At 41.6% G+C, this 18,541-nt stretch overlaps 1 protein-coding gene and 1 non-coding gene across 13 annotated transcripts in view; both read right to left on the reverse strand.

The window, feature by feature from the left end:
• Positions 1 to 18,541, reverse strand: part of DMD (dystrophin) — a 2,259,748-nt gene that overhangs the window by 257,585 nt on the left and 1,983,622 nt on the right. The gene's annotated exons all lie outside the window — the stretch shown is intronic.
• Positions 3,622 to 3,813, reverse strand: LOC118967333 (U2 spliceosomal RNA). Its single transcript, XR_005054251.2, has one exon. It is a non-coding gene; the product is annotated as a U2 spliceosomal RNA (small nuclear RNA).

Raw genomic sequence — 18,541 nt, forward strand, 5'->3', positions numbered from 1 at the left:
CTCAATTTACTCAAAGACACACTGAGAGGAAACAGGAGTCCATAACAAAGCACTGGCTTTTAAATTGGGCAATATGAGGACCAGTAAACCCTTTGTTCTTTGTTAGGGCTCTTTCAGTTAGCTTGCATTCCAGGAATATTAATTTGTTCCAAGCAACATCAGAAATTCATGGCGTAAGTGCTGGGTAAATGGAAGTGATTGGTATAAAGGCTGCCTTCTTGAGTTAATGCTTGAGAAATCAACTAGCTTATAATTTCTAAAGTCTTGTTTCACTCAAATGTTGAATGTAAAAGTACTAAGGACTGCAGTGAAAGGATGTCTTCTACACCTTAAAAAATAGGTAAATGCTATTTGGAGTAATTCTTGATACTACTATAACTATCTATAGCTAATTTATACAGCGAATGTATTCTCACAGCTTATGTTTCTGCGGAGACCTCTAGGGCGGGAAAAGAAGACTGACTTGCAAATAAAGTAGATTGTATATACAGTAAGGTAATCACAATACAGGGCAGTTAACAGTAATATACAGTGGGAAATCACAAGAAAGGAGTTGTGTCATCAGTTTCAGAAGATATTTAACTGCTCTAGGGCATGTAGCTCCATACATATCAATAGCCAGAACTTCCTTTAGCAATTTACTGCTTTAACAAATAAAAGGTTTTCCTATATTTTTCCTTCTGTTTTTATTGTGATAAAATACACATAAAATTTGTCACCTTACCCATTTTTGTGTAGAGTTCAGTGGTATTAAATACATTTGTAATGTTGTACAACCATTACCATCATCCATGTCCATAACTTTTTTCATCTCATAGGACCGCAACTCTTTTATCTGTTGCAGAATAGCAAGCAACTCCTCCGTTGGCCCTGGCAACCACCATACTACTTCCTATCTCCCTGAACTTGATTACGCTAAGCACGTCATATATGTGGAATCATAGTATTTGTCTTCTGTGCCTGGCTTATTTCACTTACGATAATGTCCTTGAGGTTCATCCATGTTGCAGCATATGTAAGAACTTTCTGTTTAAACGATGGCTAAAATTACAAAACAAAATAACAAGTGTGTTGGTGAGGATGTGGAGAAACTGAAACCCTTGTGCACTGCTGGTAGGAATGTATAAAGGTTCAATGGCTGGCTATGGAAAACACTATGGCAAATCCCTAAAAAATGAAAATAGAATTACCGTATCATCCACTGATTCCATTTCTGGGTACATACACAATGGAGTTGAAAGCAGTATATTGAAGAGATATTTTCACACCGATGTTCAATGCATTATTCACAATAGCTAAAACCAGGAAACAACGCAGTGTCTATGGATGGATGAACAGATCAGCAAATGTGGTCTAAACATACAAAGGTTCCTATACTTACATGTTCCCATTTCCATTTGTTATTGCCCCTCCTCTCTTTACAAAAGCACGAGGACTTGATCCACAAATTATTCCACTGAGATGTAACCCCTAGTTTATCCAAAGAGAGGTGTAACATGTTTTGAATATGAGGTGCAGGCCCTGCACACACTTCCCATGCAAAAATTTTAAACTTTAGTTCTCCTTCAGTGAACGCCATGCCTTCTGCTTTCAGTGATGACTGAAGTGGTCTTGGTGTTCAGGTAGTTGCTCAGCAATGACTTCCTCACTAGACACCTTGGGGAAGACATGTGATAAATGGGTCACATGATCCCTACTCTTACTGGAATTATGAGACAACAGTTTTCAAACTTTGATCATCATTTAGAATAAGAAATGCATTTATCATAGCCACTCAGAATACATTCTGCATGTATTTGTGCTTGTGTGTGTGTATCTAAAATATCAATCACTTCCCCAGTAAACCTTCCTGACCACCAGGCCAGGTCAGGTTCCACCATTACACTCTCTTAGCCCTCTGTTTTTCTCCTTTCAAGTGCTTGTTACCATTGGAATGAAATCATTACATAATAAAAATGTTGAACCCATCTCCAGAGCTGGATTCTAAGGCTCCCTGAGGGCCTTCTTCTTCTCTTACAGAACAGCAGTCTAGGGAAAACTTATCTGGAGCAATGTTATGTACATGGGAGCTGCTTAATAAATGCTCATGACATGGTTAAATGGATAAAGGTTTCAGTGTGGCAGATCCCTGGGTTCTGTACTTATTTTGAAACCTCAAGGTGAAGCCCAAAATAAGTGACCTGAAGTGTTTGCTGGCATGGCTTATAGAACAGTAGCACCAATGGGGTGCCAGGGCCAAAATGATGCACATGGGGTAGCAGAGGTGTGATTTGAGAGTGGGTTATGTTATTAATAGGCATGCTTTCCTCCTTTTTATTTTCTCAGAGCTTAAAAATCTTTCTGGTTGGTATCCACTCATCTTTATTGCCTTTCTCTTTTATTTCTTCCTTTATTCTGTCATTTCCAAGCTAACCTCATCTTATTAATTTCCTTTTTAACTACCTTATCATCTGCAAAAAATGTCAAAACTTAAAAAAAAAACCCTGGTGTTCTGTAATATGAGGATGAATAAAAATATACCACTGTTTTGGTGATTAATTTCTTGATATTGCTTTGCTCTGTGAAAAAAAATCAGAAAGTAATATATATGTTTTGGAAAATAAGCTCAATGAAGATAGAAAACTTAGAAACTTTTCTTCATGAACCACTGAGAGAAATCATTTACATGTTAGGAGTTGGTCATTTTGTTAATAAGATAGTCCAGTTGCATGTGTACGTCCAGAATCAATTAATGGGAAACCCAGAACCAAAAGCCAAGTTTCACTTGTCAATTGCCTCTTTCTCAAGAGTCAACACCTTCAGCTGAAAGCCAAATAATGATTCGCAGGCAACGTTTACATCATCCCGTCAAGTAGGAAACTGGTTTAAAGCAAATGTCCCACCTGACATCAAAGTCTGTTTTTGGATCACCACACAGGAACATAGTGTTAGAAAAGAACTGGCAAAGAAATGCATAGGCGATGCAATTTTCGTCATCATGTTCCCGTAAAGAAAAGTATTCCCAGGCCACATGGCAACAAAGGCCGGAGCCACTGTGGTGCCTACAATCCTCATTTCTATGAATTAGTATTCACATATAACATATTATATGACATGTAACAAAGTTCAGTTGTAAGGTGCTGACACATACTTCTTTTGCTCTACACAACTGCTGCCATTGGGGATTTATGGCGATGACCTTGCCCTAAAGACATGCATATCCATCTAAGGCATGAAGCATGAGACATGCTCTCCAGCTATAACAAGAGTCCTGTCTGGTCGCAGTCATCAAGTGGCTTCTCTTTGTTATCTCAACTTGAAATCAGTGCCCAACTCCCATCCAGTACCATTGGAAATCCAAGGATTCAAACTGAGTTTCATCTGCCCTGCCATTTCTCATCATTCAAAACACAAACCATTATGCAATATTGCAGCATGAATCTTGGAACTCTGTTAATGCTGTGAAACAAGTGAGAAGGTGTAAAGTATTTCTATTCTGACTGCAGTGAAGGAACTTCATTCATGGTAAGGAGCGGAGTTGAGTTTCTATCTGGGGTTGCCTTTCAGGTCCCCTCTCTGCAGAGATGGTGAAAAATGGCCAGCTGTTTTACATATGTGATATTTACTTACTTTTTCTTTTTATACAGGTGCACCGCTCCTGAAAGCACTGCAATATCAGGTCGATGCGTGAAGTGGATGGAGCAAGCTCCTACTCCAACTTCCTGCTACAAAAATGCACTTAATATAGTTGTCCTCTGATAGAAGACATATCAGATATTAAACTGATAAGAACAGATACTACACTTGATCTTAGCCAAAAGGCCGAGAAGCGATATATTTACTTTCTTTTCTAAGAGATTCTTTTGCTGAGTACACATATTTTATAAAACCACAAAATCATAGAGTGTAAAATAAACTTTGGAATGAAATAAGCAAATAAGAGATATAAGACTAAATCTCACATTTCTAGTTGATTTCTGGAAAAATAAGGAAACTTTATTTAAATTTGGTTATCATTTCTGGGTTAGTTTTATTAATGTAAAACATCATAAGATAATGAAAGTGACCATCTATACTTTTAAAATTCTTATTTCTATCACTTATTATGCACTGTCCAGATTCAAGTACAACCAAACCTAAGGATCTCCTAAAAAATGACCCCCTAAATGAGTTACTATTGCAAAATGGCAAAATATGATTTAAATAGGCATGTTTGACTTTCATATAAATAGCATAAATTTTTGAAAAGGAGACATCTTTGTTTTCTATAAGGAAAAAACAGGATATAGTGAAAAGACTGTTGAATTAGGTTTGAGTTCTGATCATCTTTTAACATGTGACACTATCTTGGCTAAATCAACCAGAATATATTTCCTAATTTATAAACTAGGGGGTTTGGCCTAGATAATCTCATCTGTTCTGGTTTCAAAAACCCTTTATTCTACAAAGGAGCTGAGAAAATATCTTCAAGACTATGGACCTGTATAATAGGTTGGGGTGTTACTTAAAATTGTTATCAACCTTGGTGTCTTGCCAATGGGTTTCAGCCCTGGACAAGTTCATTATGGATTAAGTGAGACTTAAGAAATGACACTGGAGTGTTCTTGGGGTGAAAGGGTTATACCCAACTTTATTCCCATGGTGGCAGGTCAATCACGAAGATCCTGTCCACTCAGAGCGAGTTTGCATGCAGCAAGCTGGTGTCTCTGCTCCCACAGCCAACTCGGTCTCTGTCCTCGGCGCTGCCACCACTCCAGCCTCTGCTCTGCTCTCCTGCAGCCTCGCAGCCGTGCCACTGTGTTGCCCAGAGCACTCTTCCCAGTGGCGGAGTTCCTTATGTTGAGTTAATAACAACGTATTGCCCACCATGTGCAGTGAGCAAGCCAACCAGGGCCAGGTGAGAATCCTGGTCATAGGAACCTTCACTTTCTCCACACTCCACCCCTCCAGGATTCTTGCCTCCCAATCTATGTGCCTTCAATCCTCTGCAATGGTCCCTGTGTGAGGAAGCTGGAACATGTAACCAAATTCTATAATAACATAATACAACACACAAATAACAAAAATTACGACAAATTATAATAACCCTCAAGCCTGAGGAGATCCATTGCCACCAAGTGGTCATACAGGCTGTATTGGAACCAGTTCTACTCAAATGAGTTGACCAAAAGAAATATGGGTGGGCCTTACAATACCCACCTTCTCCAGCCTCTCTAGCAAAAAGTCTTGCAGACACACAGGCTGGTCTTGTTGCTTTGTCTCTGGCTTTTGCTTCTTCCTCAGTGGCTGCAACTGCTGCTCCGGTTTCAGTTGTTGCCACAGCTCCAGTAAGAGTCTATTTGACCCTCCATCCACTTTCTTTCTGTCGGCTCCTGTTTTTACCAAATCAACCCACATCTGGGTCCTCGTGACCTTCACGGGGCCCTTTAAATTCTTCCTTAGAGTAGCAGACCATAGTTCCTGTTGTGCTTTCATTGCTTGAGCCTGAGGATGGAGGCAGAGCACGGAGTGCTCCACAGCCTGGGGAGGCGGTGCACCTCTCCTGGAAGAATCCACGGTTGCCGAGTCTTTATTTTCCTTTGGGCTCTCCACCAGCTTTCAACCAGGGAGGGGCTGATGCCTCTGGCACTGGCAGGGTCTCCACCCCCATTTGTTCATCGAACCTCTGCTCCTCCATTTCTGGGGCTGACGGCTCCACTACATCCTGCACCTGCCCCATGGCACCCGGCAGCCTGCACCCCCGTGCTGCTGCTTCCTGTGCCGATCCTTCTCAGGCTGCCGCTCCTTCTTGCGCTGTTTCCTCTCAGGCTCCCACAACATCCTTTACCATTTCCATAGCACCTCGTAGTGACTCCATTTCAATCACCAAAAATTTTTTTACCTCCTCAATGGCACCTCGCAGCTCACATTCTCATGCTGCCTCTTCTCATGCTTCCTGCAGGAGGGTGTCTTTCTCCCTTACAGCCTTTCTCAATATTGTGAGGAAAAAACTCCCCACCGTTTCTACTGCCTCATGGGCATTGCTTCTCTAAGGAATTCTCTGTTTTGCTGAGGGCCAACTTTACTGTCTCAGGTGTTGCCTCCGCCCCTTCCCAGTCTTGGGGTGGAGTCCAGTCCTCTAGGAGGCAAGCCACATTGGACCACATGTCCACTGAGGGATACTTGAATGTCTCCCCATCCACAGGTGCAGGCTGCTGAAGCACCCCTGCCATGAGGGCAGCCTGTTCTTTTCCTTGGTCAACAGTGAACCCTGCTGACTATGCCAACTGTCTTCCCAATGGGTTTCAGCCCTGGACAAGTTTACTATGGATTCAGTGAGACCAGGGAAATGACAGTGGAATGTTCTTGGGGTGAAAGGGTTATACCCAACTTTATCCCCACAGTGGCAGGTCAATCACTAGAATCCCATCCACTCAGAGGCAGTCTGCATGCAGCAAACCAGTCTCTGCCTCTGGGCCTCTCTGCCCCCCGGGGAGCCATCTCAGTCTCGTCTCTGCTCTCCTGCAGCCTTGCAGCTGTGCCACTGTGTCACCCAGAGCACTGGGCAGAGCTCTTTATATAGAGTCAATAATGATGTATTGCCCACATGTGTGTAGTGAGCTAGCCAACCAGGTCCAGGTGAGAATCCAGGCCACAGGAACCTTCACTTTATCCACACTTGGGGAACACATAGCTAATAGTTTTTACTTCCTACCCCCTGTTTAATTCAGATTTAAGATGTTAAAATAAATGAACATACAAAAATAAACCTACAACAATATGGGAAAAAATTTTGTGGATGTGGGGGTAAGGTGGGACTTTCAGAAATGTTTAAAATTTTGCCTGGCCCCTATACCTAAATTTTAAGTTAATGTTGAAAGCTAATGGCTTTCATACATAGTAAAACAAATGAGTTTATTGCCAGTGTCAGTTTAGAAAATGTTTACCTATTCTTATGTCTTGCCCTTCTAAGATAGAAATTATTTAAATAAATAGCAGAGCTCAGAATTAAAAGGCATAGGATAAGGTACATACACTACCATTTTTCCTTTCACAGTTACTTTGAAAAGTATATTAGGAATGAACAATATCAACTGTTCCTGATGCTCAAACCTTTCCCCTCATACTGAGATAAACAATTTAAACCTTGTCAGAAATTGAAACTAGTTAAGGGAAAACAGAAACACGACTCTAAGACCTAAACTACCATTAGCTGAAAATCCTCTATCTGTCTTGTTAGGTATTCAGTATTGTTAATCGTATCTTCCTGGTTTCATTAAGCAGTTTTACATTTACTTATATGATTATTTGAGTTATGTCCAACTGCTCCTCCAGGTTGAAAGCTCCATGAAGGTAGACATCATGACCATTTTTGATTATAATGTAACTTGCAGTATCTCGCACAATGACAGACAGGTAGTGGGAGTTCAGTAAAGTAGGTAATGGATGACTGCATGTGTGGAAGAATATGCGAATAATATGCATGGTTTCTTGAGGGTCAAGGAAAGTGCCAGAGGGGGAGGAGGGGGTAGGGATGGTGGATTTTTTATTAGTTAAATTTGTGCAAGGCCAAAGATAGCTTGTTATTTTCACTGTGTAGAATCTGCAGAGCACTGGACAGTTAGGAGACTTGTGTTTAAGCCTACAGATAGGTTGAAGCTATCAGTAGCAGTTCCTGGACCTAAACAATGCATCCTTTATTTTTTTATCATTGCTGCTGTTGACACACAGACACACAGACATATACTAACACAGGAGAGACCCTTGTGGCAAGGGTATGTGCATTTTTTCTAGGAAAGGTCAAACGAAAATGAATTAACTGCCTAGTATCATGTTATCATCTGCCTTCCATTGTCCATGAGGATGTATTCCACTTGCTTAGGCATTGGCAATTTTAAAATTCGTGATCTTAATGTCCTCTGAAATGTACAGATTTTATAGCTTAGATTTTAAGAGACACCATTACCTGACAGGGTAATGACAGTTTTATCTGCACTGGTGACTGGATTTGCTGTGATACTTAAATAATCCAAATCAAATGATAATTTTTTTGAGAGGGTGTCAGGAAAGGAGAAAGGAAAGAACAAAATGCAGAGCATTTAACTTGGTTTAAAAACACAACACATTGCAGCTTCCTATGGCTTGTTATTTTACTGGGAAAAAATCCCTTAGCAATTCATCTTCCTTTGGGTGCATGAATGACATTTTACTGTGATGTGATTATAAGAAACAAAATCCCTCAGAGATGCTGCCTTAAAATATTTCTCTTTATAATGTTCTGAGCTCCACAAACCTTGGTAGAAAACAGAATACTCTTAATTATGAATAAATTAACTAAATTAGTAACATGAGATGGATATGCAATTAAGGGATTGTTAATTGAAACTGGAAACACAGCTGTATACAGCTTAGAGATGAATCATACCAGTAATGACGCAGATGTTTATAAAATGTGATTATCTTCAGTGGAGACAGCACTGCATCTCCCAAGCCCATTCTTATATTGTGTCACTGAAATGGTTTTTAAACCCGTGAACACCAGGAATCAGGATCTCGGGGACAGCAAATTAGGCTCCCTGGATATGGGAATTAATGTTGTCTGAATGTCAGCAATTTGATTTTCCAGCTTTCAAAGAATGTAGATATGGAGCCAACAACAAACATCTGTTAGTTGCATGGACTTCAAAAACCACCACCAGTAAAAGTTGCTGGCAAACCAGTGCCTGCTTCAAACTGAGTAAACAGTAAAGTAGCTCTGCCACACTGCTGTGTGTGCAAGTGAGAAAGGCATGGAGAATGCAGCCCTAGAGCCCAGGGCCAGCCCTTGTGCATAAACGGTCAAAGCATCCTCTGCCAGCGGAGGCTCCAAGACATCTTTTGCTATTTTCCAGGCAATTGACCCAGAAGAAAACACAAAATCTTCACAACTAAAAGAAACAGGGCAGAAATGCTGTCATTAAATTTGCTCTATGTTTAAGTGTACTAAAATTATCAGTGATTCTACAGCAATTTGGAAGCTTCCACTTTTTGCTTATCACACACAATTTTGCCGATGTACAATTCCCATCTGTCCGAGGGAAGAGGAATGCCCTGGTGGATCTGGATTTTGATGGCGTTGCACGGTCTTTGCACAGGCTTCTCTTGGATGAGGTCCGGGGTAGGGTCTAGATGCTGTGTCCTAATCATAACTTAATGATTACAGAAGGGGGGTGGTGTGCTGAGGCTCAGCAAGACAGACTTTGAAATTCAGCTTTGCAGTCTGGAAACAAGGCTGTGGCATTAAAAACAGCCCTGTCAGGCTGCATGGGACTTGTAAATGTGGCAGATGCCAGTTTTGATAGGTGAGGTGCAAACTTACCACTGTAAATTGTAGTGAGAAAAAGGAACTGATAGGCAGTTTTAGATATTGACCAACAGAAAATATATGTTACCTTAGCTGCTCTTCCAAGGTTGTCAATTTTCTTAACACAACCTCTCTCTCCAAACAAAACAAAAATAAAGCAGCAGCTAGTCTCTCACTAGTCACTACCTTTCACTATTAAAAGAAAGCAGAAAACTCAGGACAATTTCCTTATAATTCAGGGGAGACCTTTTATGCATTCTTTAGTGAAGTATTTGGATGATATGAGGCCCAAATAAACCACTCAGTTTTACACTTTAGATGGGCCGTGGCATACGGAGCATAGCTATGTGTTTGTTTAAAAAAAAAAAACCGTTTCAGGAATGAAGGAGAAAAATGCAAACATATGAAAAGACACACCACTCTACACTGTTTTCTATGTTGGATACCTACAAATGTGGAATTTGTTATATTTTGGTCACGAAGGCTTTCTATCCTGTGTGTTAGTCTCTACAAGTACAGGCTTTGCTTATGACTTCAGCACTGATTTGCTCTTTACAGGTTCCAACTTGTCTGAATTTCATTACCTGAAGGGACAGCTTGCAATTCTATATACAGGTATCATGAAAGCAATATATGACTACATGCTATACAATGAGCTCTGAAAGGGCATTTCCCGTGCAATACGTAGAGCCAAATTCTTTATCAGTCTGTTAGTCTGTTGCAAATGGTGATGGCAAAGGTAGTATCATACATTATTTACTAGCATTTGTATTAATATTTTCAACTCTGAACCCACTTAAAATCACACTAGTATCAGAGCACATTTGTGACATTCCCAGCTATTTACCCAGCTAACAGCTTTTAACTTACTTGTTGGTAAAGAATCTCAATTAGGACAAGATACTAGGCATCGATCAACTTTTAAAAAGGAGAAGAATGAAAATCTGGTTCAAACTGATCCCAGAAATCTCATTCTTTGCAGCCAGTGACTGGTTTAAAGGCATACAGTGGGACCCAGTTCTGGCTGACACATAAGGGGAAATCAGCTAGGGAGATTCTGGGAAATTCTTTCTTCGCCAACACATGCACACAGATGCACAGAGCCCCTCTACCCCACATATATACACATAGTGCCCCACCTCCACATACACACATACACAGAGTTATATACTTTTTTCCTTGGTATCATTAATCTAAAATTACATGAGGAACATTATGTTTACTAGACTCCCCATATCACCAAGTGCCCCCCACATACCCCATTATAGTCTCTGTCCATCAGCGTAGTAAGATGCTATAGAGTCACTACTTGTCTTTGTGTTGCACAGCCCTCCTCGTGCCCCCCCCCGACATTATACATGCTAATCGTAATGCCCCCTTTCTTTTTTGCCCCCCTTATCCCTCCCTTCCCACCCATCCTCCCCAGTCCTTTTCCCTTTGGTAACTGTTAGTCCATTCTTGGGTTCTGTGAGTCTGCTGTTGTTTTGTTCCTTCAGGTTTTGCTTTGTTCTTATACTCCACAGATGAGTGAAATCATTTGGTACTTGTCTTTCTCCACCTGGCTTATTTCACTGAGCATAATACCCTCTAGCTCCATCCATGTTGCTGTGAATGATAGGATTTGCTTTCTTCTTATGGCTGAATAATATTCCATTGTGTATATGTACCACATCTTCTTTATCCATTCATCTACTGATGGACACTTAGGTTGCTTCCACTTCTTGGCTATTGTAAATAGTGCTGCAATAAACATAGGGGTGCATCTGTCTTTTTCAAACTGGGCTGCTGCATTCTTAGGGTAAATTCCTAGGAGTGGAACTCCTGGGTCCAATGGTACTTCTATTTTGAGCTTTTTTAAAAAATTTTTAAATTTTTTAAATTTTTTAAATTTCTGCCTTTTTTTGGTATAATTAATCTATAATTACATGAAGAATATTATGTTTACTAGGCTCCTCCCTTCACCAAGTCCCCCCCACAAACCCCATTACAGTCACTGTCCATCAGCGTAGTAAGATGCTGTAGAATCACTACTTGTCTTCTCTGTGTTGCACAGCCCTCCCTGTGCCCCGCCCCCCACATTGTACATGCTAATCCTAATGCCCCCTTTCTTTCTCCCCACCCTTATCCCTCCCTTCCCACCCATCCTCCCCAGTCCCTTCTGGTAACTGTTAGTCCATTCTTGGGTTCTGTGATTCTGCTGCTGTTTTGTTCCTTCAGTTTTTCTTTGTTCTTCTACTCCACATATGAGTGAAATCATTTGGTGCTTGTCTTTCTCCGCCTGGTTTATTTCACTGAGCATAGTACCTTCTAGCTCCATCCATGTTGTTGTAAATGGTAGGATTTGTTTTCTTCTTATGGCTGAATAATATTCCACTGTGTACATGTTCCACATCTTCTTTATCCATTCATCTACTGATGGACACTTAGGTTGCTTCTGTTTCTTGGCTATTGTAAATAGTACTGCAATAAACATTGGGGTGCATCTGTCTTTTTCAAACTGGGCGCTGCATTCTTAGGGTAAATTCCTAGGAGTGGAATTCCTGGATCAAATGGTATGTCAATTTTGAGCTTTTTAAGGAACCTCCATATTGCTTTCCACAATGGTTGAACTAATTTACATTCCCACCAGGAGTGTAGGAGGGTTCCCCTTTCTCCACAACCTCACCAACATTTGTTGTTGTTTGTCTTTTGGATGGTGGCAATCCTTATTGGTGTGAGGTGATATCTCATTGTGGTTTTAATGTGCATTTCTCTGATGACGAGCGATGTGGAGCATCTTTTCATGTGTCTGTTGGCCATCTGAATTTCTTCTTTGGAGAACTGTCTGTTCAGCTCCTCTGCCCATTTTTTTATTGGATTCTTTGCTTTTTGTTTGTTGAGGTGTGGGAGCTCTTTATATATTTTGGATGTCAACCCTTTATCGGATCTGTCATTTATAAATATATTCTCCCATACTGTAGGGTTCCTTTTTGTTCTATTGATGGTGTCCTTTGCTGAAGCTTTTCAGCTTGATATTATCCTACTTGTTCATTTTTGCTTTTGTTTCCCTTGCCTGGGGAGATATGTTCATGAAGAAGTTGTTCATGTTCACTTCCCTACACCCATAAGGGCGGCCTATTGTTTTCCACGGTCAACAATGAATCCTGCCGATGTCAGCAATCGTTTTTCTAATGGGTTTCTGCCCCAGGCAAGTTCACTACGAATTCAGTGAGACTGAGGAATGACAATGGAGCATTCTTGGGATGAAATAGTTTATTACCTGGCTTCTTCTCTCAGTGATAAGTTGAGTACTAGAATTATGTCTGCTTCCAACAGTCTGTAGGTCTGTAATCCTCCTTTGCCTCTGCCTCCACCCAGAGCACTGGGCAGAGCTCCTTATGTAATGACTCAGTCAATAACAACATATTGCCTACGGATGTGGAAGCAGTAGCCTAGCAGTAGGCCATTTACATCCAGTAGTTCAGGTTCAGGTGAGGATCCTGGCCATCGGAACCTTCTCTTTATCCACAGTAGTCAATATCTGTCTAATAGAAGTTGCAAATGTTGAAGAAGAAACTAGAGATGGGAAAACATAATTAAAGGAGTAATGGGAGATGTACTTCCCTGAGCTGAAGATAATTGTTTGAAGTAAGATACTGAAAAATGGCACACTATGGTGTATTGCTTGCACTTATTCCCCTTCATGAATCAATGTCACTTTACAATATGATGTTGAAGCTCCTCCTATTGAGGAGTGGAATGTATTTCCCCAGCCCTTGAATCTGACTAGACCTTGTGACTTGCTTTGGCCAATGGAATGTGGTGGAAGTAACACTGCATTATTTCCAAGCTCTGTCTCAAGAAGCCTTGAGTGCTTCTTACTACCCTCACTTGGAACCAACCTTCTGATTACTATGTGAACAAGCCTAGTGTAGTCTGCTGTTGGGTGAGGAGTAATGTGGCAGACACAAACCATTACAGCTGAAGCCTTCCTAGCACCCAACGGACCTGCCAGAGTATCACATACACATGAGTGATCCCAGCCAAGACCAGAATTGCCAAGCTGAGGGCAGTCAGACTGCCATCCCACAATGTGAAGGAACCAAAGGAACTAGCTATGTGGATATCTGGTGGAAGAATATTTCAGGCAAAACAATAAGTATGTAAAGAGGCCTTAGAGTGAGGGCATATGCCTTCCATTTCTGAGGAAAAGCTGGGAGGTCTGTTTGGCTGGAATGGAGTAAGTGATGGAGGCAGGAGTAGGGGATGAAATGAGAGGAGGAATGTGGTAAATTATAAAAATGGCCACACATTATGCCCCTTTCTGTGCATTTGCCCTTGCAATATGATATGTCAGATCTTCCCATCGAGAAGTGGAGTCTGTATCTCCACTCCTTCCCTCTGGGTTGGCCATATGGCTTGCTTTGGCCAGTAGGATATTAGCAAATATATTACGAGCAGAGGCTTGAAAAGGACTTGCACATCAAGGCTTGCTCTCCTGCTGTGCCTGAAACTCCTGACTACCATGTAAGTCCAGAGTATTCTTCTGTCACTCTTGTCATACAAGATGACACCCAGCCAACCTCTAGACATGTGAGACCATTCACTACAGCTACATGCATGGGTGATTCCTGCCAAGATTAGCAGTAAAACTGCCCAGCTAAGCCCAGCCCAAATGGCCAAATAAAAGAATTGTGAGCTCAGTAACATATCACATTTTCTTTACCCATTTGTTTCCATCTCTTGGCTACTATGGTTGAGGCTGAAATGAACATGAGAGTACAGATATTGTCTTGCCTGTGTGTTTCAACTCCAGGCAAGTTCACTATGGATTCCTTGAGACCAAGAAATGACAACGGAACATTCTTGGGATAAAAGGGTTTCTCCCTGGCTTTATTCTTATGGCATTAGGTCAAGCACTATAATCACATCTGCATTCAGTAGTCTATAGGTCCATAATCCATTCCATCCAGGGCAGAAGTGTATTCTTCTGCTACTGATGGGAAAGTCTATATATGTCAGATGAGCCCATTTGGTCTATGGTGTTGTTCAGGTCAGCCTTTTCTTTCCTGGTTTTTCTGTCTGGATTTTCTACCCATTACTGTAAGTGAGGATATTTAAGTGCCTGACTATTACTTATTGCTGTCAATTTCTATCTTCAGATCAACCAACATTTACTTTACATATTTAGGTGCTCTGATGTTAGGTGCATATATATTTATAATAGTTACATCCTCCTGTTGAACTGACCTTTTTATCATTAAATAATGACCTTTGTCTCTAGAGACAATGTTAGACTTAGTTATTTTCTCTGCTATAAATATAGTTACTTCTGCTTTCTTATGGTTACCATTTGCATGAAATATCATTTTTCATTCCTTCACTCTCAGCCTCTATGTGTATTTAATTCTAATGTGATTCTTTCATAGACAGCTTATCACTAGATCATGTTTATCTAATTAGGCATTCTATGACTTTTGCTTGGTAGGTTTAATTTGTTTACATTTAAGGTAACTAGTCATGAGAACTTACTGTTAACCTTTTGTTGTTTTCATTTCATCTTGTGGTTGTTCTGCTCCTCTTTTTCAGCTTCTTTATTGTACTTCCTTATTATATTCTCGAGCTCTCTTACAGCCATTCTCATTGACATGTAGTTGTTTATTCATTGTTTTTGTTGTTTTTGTGGGCGGGATGAGCATCGAGACCTCCTAGTTTGCCATCTTGCTGACATCAGGGCAGAGATAATTTTCAGTAACTCAGGGATTCTATTTGAAAATACTATCTGAAATGGAATCATTCATTCATGAAGGCCCCAACCTTATAACCTAATTACTTCCCAAAGGCCCCACCTTCAAATACCCTCACATTGGGGATTTGGTTTCAGCATATGGATTTTGGAGCTATGCATTCAGACTATTGCCCCCTGTAATTTGCTTTGGTCCATAGAATGTGGCAGAAGTGATGATGTGCCAGTTCCATCTCTAGGACTCAAGAGGCTTGGTCCCTTCTAAATCTTCTCTTGGTTCGCTGCCATGTCATGAGAACAAACCTGCTGCCGAACAAGAAAGCATGTGGAACTGACTGCCGCTGGCCCAGCTGAGGCCATTGTAGGGCAGCACAGCTGTATGCCTGCCTGACTCACAGCCACCATTGATGGATTCTGTATCCAAACTTTCTGCATTGTGACTTTACAGTTCTTCCCATTAAAGGGTAGAGTTTATTTCCCCACACCTTGAGTCAGTGTGACTTACTTTGGCCAACTGAATGTGGCAGAAGTGATAGTGTACTATTCTAGGCCTCAGGAGGTCTTGCACACTTCTGCTTTCCTACTTGGACCTCTGCCATGCTATGGGAACATGACTGGGGTAGTCTGATGAAGGTTGAAAGACCATGTGAATGGGAGTGTGATTATCCCTAAATATGTGCGAGAGCCCAGCCAAGATCAACAGAGCTTCCTGACTTACCCATAGCTGACTGCAGACACATGAGAAGGTGAGAAGAAATCATCAGCTAAGTCATAGGCTTATTATAATAAAGAGTTATTGACTTAAGCCACTGAGTTTTGAAGTGGTTTGTTATACCACAAGGGGCAAGCGATATGGACCGTATCAACAAAGTAGCCTGAAAGAAAGTGACTTTGTGTATCTTTTCTGTGGCAATCATTATGTTACCACTAAACTCAAAACTGGGTTTACAGAGATGGGACATCTTAATCCATATTGGTATTTGATTTGCACGAGAACTTTAAGTAGCTCTTTTGTCCTTGTTTTTATAAGAAACCATTAAAGAATGTCACTGTATACATTTGGCTACATTTTCTGTTATTCTTTATAGTTGTTTGCAAAGATGAACTGGTATATTACTGAGGTAATAAGTATATTTATCTAAAGGACTTTAAGATCGGTTCACTAAGGGTAAAAATGTACCATACTGCTGTTAAGATGTTACTATCAGGGAAATTGTGTGCGGGATATGTGAGTATTATCTTCACAAATTTTCTGTAAATCTAAAACTGTTCTAAAATGAAGAGTTTATTTAAGAAACATAAAAGAGTAGGTAATGATGAGAGATGGGAGACAACAGGATGCCCACTGACTGGGAGCAGCCATGGGGAACGCCTGGGCGGAAACCCTCCTTCCCTGCCTGGGGCACCGTGGGGACAGACCTGGAGGAGAGGAGGAGGAGGGCGAGGTCAGCTGGGGAGCCTCCCTTTAGGGGGTGCTGAGGAAGTTCCCCCATCTCTAACCACAACATCTGGACTCCTGGGCTCCTTCCCCTGCCCCCCAGGGATTTCCAAGGGTGGGGCTTTGTGATGTCAAGCCAGCCCATGGCTACCATTGGCTGGAGGACTGTCCTGCTGACCAATCAGGGGAAGGGTGTGGTTCCTCATTGTCTTGGGAGGGTATAAATAGAGGGGTCAGGGAGCCCTAGCTGGCTCTCGCTGAAAGATGACAGGTCATGTCACCTATGGTGCTGAAACTGGCAGGAGCCCCAAACATCCGGCTCCCAGCAACCAGCGGAGGAAGAGGAGGAGGGCATCATGTCCACCCTTGGGTACATTTGCTCAGAAGGATTAAGTAAGACATCCAAAATACTAGCTGATATGCTGCATTACTCACAGTAGGCAAGATATGGAAACAAATTAAATATCCGTCAATAAATGACTAGATGAAGAAGATGTATGTATTTACAACGTGACGCAGAGGAAGAGAAGGTCAGTTTACCCTGTTCATGTGCCTCCTCTTCTTTCCCAACCATCTCCCACCAAAGACTCGTACCCTGCCCTTGCCTGGCACAAAACCCCTCCTCAACCCACACCCATTGTCTGAAAGTCCCTTTCCCATCTATTTTCCATCCTCTCCCCCAAAACTAACGTCTTTCTGGGTTCACCCTTTTTTTCCTACCAGCTGATAAAGATAGTGAAGAAGAAAACTGAAGTTACTCGAACCACCGAGATTAAGCAAGAGGAAGTGAGAAAGTCCACACAGTAAGCGCCTGGTACTAGCAGTGTAAGAGTAAGAGGGCAAAGAATGAAGAAAGCCCTCAAGAGCCTTCCAGGCCATAATGCCCGCCTGCTACGATCCGAGGCAGTGACCACATTCTTGCTGAAACTACAAAGAGAAACGGTCCCTTAGGATGTGAAAACTTTACCAATGGTCACTTGAGTGAAGAACAAATAAAGAACTCGTGTTGGTGATGAAAACCCCAGCAGTTGCCAAAAGGAGTTGTGTGTCTTTGTTCTCTGATGATAGGGTGGGAAGGAAGGGAAGGGACAGGTGTGTGGGAAGGGGGAGAGGTGGAATCCTGCAAGTTTGGGGCCCAGACCAGCCAGCCCACAGTCAGCCAGTCACTGGGAATAAGGAGGAGGTGAGGACTGAGCACTGTGAGGACAAATTTCCTCCTTAATACTTTATCCCACGTGCAGGGAAGAAAAAGACTTGGTGTTTCTGTGTGTGTCTTGTGGAGGTGCCTCGGTTGGGGGGAGGGGTGATATGTGGGGGTGGCAGTGTATAATAATGAATTTGACTCCATTTTTTTATGTTTGAATAGGGACAGCTTTTAAGCCTCATTTCTTCTCCTCCTGGCCCACATCTGGGCAAGCTGATGAAAACAGCCAGGGAGTTACTGAGTAAAAAACAGAAGAAAACAGATAGGCCTCAACTTAACCAGTGGGAAGTATTGCGTTGCCTGACTTCCCCATAGCCAGAGCACCCACTGCCCTAAAATATCCTCTAGTGGACAATCTGATGCAATGAATAATGAAATGGACTCCTTGGCACTTATGATCAGCTTGAACAAAAGTGACCTTTTGGACCTTCCTCCCTAGTTAAAAAGCACTTTCCAGCCCAGTTTAAAAAGAAAAAAAGACCCCATCAAAGTGAAAACAGGGCCTTCCTAGATTGAAAACCATTACAGGAGACCTATTTAGGGAAGGTGTGAGTACCCCCTGCTTCTGCACTTAAGAGCCAATTTGACTTGTTCTTAAACCTGGAAAATGTAAGTGGTGCTTCAGTGTGAATATTCCTGTATTAGGGCTTCGTCTATATTACCAAAGTTACTGATTCCACCCAGTAAGTAACGGTAAATAATTTGCAGTCATAGCAAAGTGCTTGGCTAATCTGTCCTATTCTGTGTCTATTTCAGCACCATCTCAGCTGCAGTACCCCTTTCCCTGGGGACTCAGGGGGGTAACTCTCCACTGCTGTCATGTCATGTATTATATCTTTGCAGGCAACATTTTAACCACATCTAGTCTTTTCC

The sequence above is a fragment of the Manis javanica genome, chromosome X (assembly GCF_040802235.1).
Source record: "Manis javanica isolate MJ-LG chromosome X, MJ_LKY, whole genome shotgun sequence".
NCBI lineage: Eukaryota > Metazoa > Chordata > Mammalia > Pholidota > Manidae > Manis > Manis javanica.